A 1,503-nucleotide genomic window follows, 5' to 3' on the forward strand; every position below is an offset into this window, starting at 1 on the left:
GTGCCTGGTGACCACTTCCTCCGGTGTCCCTTGGTTTGTGTTTCAGCTTTTCAAATTTTGTTGCCATTTGTTTTCATCATTCTCTTATGCCTATTTTTAGTCCTCAGGCTTATTGTCTACTTCATATATGCCTCTTTTTTGACTAAGACCAACAAAGATTTTTTTGACGAGTTGCCCATACTCCTTAGCACTGTCCCCAGAAGGTCCCGACTGCCATTCCTCACGGACACTGTGCTTTCTGTCCTGGAAATACACCATTTTTAGTTTAGGCTCTTCTTTCTTTCATTCCACAGTGACTTTCAGACAATTGGCTTTTCGTCTCCATTAAGCCAACTCACCCCCCTGTTCAGCGAAGCCAAGTCTAGAAGCTCCGGTTTTCCAAGCACTTATTCCACCTTCTATTACACCTATGAAAATAAAAAATTCCAGCTTCTAGTCACTTGGAGTTCTAGTATTTCTCAGCTGACATCCTGCCAGATGGCAGTTTGCACCCACCGGGTATGAGATGGTCTGTGAATTGTGTTTCCCCAACACACTAACGCACAGCGACTCCCGAACCAGCACATGTCCATCAGCTATGCGGGTTATGTATAACGTGGTAAGAAGAGAATCGAAGCTACTGCATGTTCAGAAAGAAGGAAAAACCTTAACGGCATGTGATTTATCACGGGTGATCACCAATGCAAGTTCATGGCCACCACTCTAGCACAGTGCCAGTTACTTCGGCCAAAAGATCACAGCACTGGGGCCACCTCAGTCTGGTTTAGGAGGCACCACTATCTGCTCAAGGAGTTTCAGCAGCAAATCCCCTCAGACACATTTGTCCTGGCAGCAGGATCCCGGAGCCTGTCATCCACAACCAAGAACAGCTTCCAACACCACCTTCATGGAAGAGCTCCATTTTAAAACCAACTGTCAGGTTTTAAATCTGAGGCATGTCCTACTGGATTATTATCATGCTTCAAATACCATCAGGGAACGTGTGTGTCACACATACCCAACTTCAACACTTACTTTGGAAAATGGCTTTTGTTCAGCTGGGGTTTGGATTTTGGATGCTGTATTTTGGTCAATGAGCTACACTGTGTTCTCTTTGCTTGCGACAGGGATGAGATAGCCCAACCATGCAGCCAACACAGACGTACACCAGCATCACACACGAGCAAGCCTTGACATCTCCCTGGAAGGAACAGTGCACCCTATTGACCCGAGCTTTTGTTTTGGCATTCACAGGAGCCAAGTGTCCATCTCAGGTCTGCGTGTGCTTCTCACAGCAGGAGATATGAAGACTTAACATCTCTACTCTGAGAGCCTGCCACCTGAGAGCATGGGAAAAGGAAAAAGCAGCCAGCTCGAGGTCCAACAAAATAACCGAATAGAGAGACAACTAAGCGGACAACTTTAAGATGCATAAATTATCATCGCTTGCCTCAGTATAGTTAAAAAAAAAAAAAAATCAATCTTTATAGTTGGAAAATGACAGTAGCTTATTTAATTTATGAC

This window comes from Cariama cristata, unplaced genomic scaffold (genome assembly GCF_000690535.1).
Source record: "Cariama cristata isolate BGI_N322 unplaced genomic scaffold, ASM69053v1 scaffold2477, whole genome shotgun sequence".
NCBI lineage: Eukaryota > Metazoa > Chordata > Aves > Cariamiformes > Cariamidae > Cariama > Cariama cristata.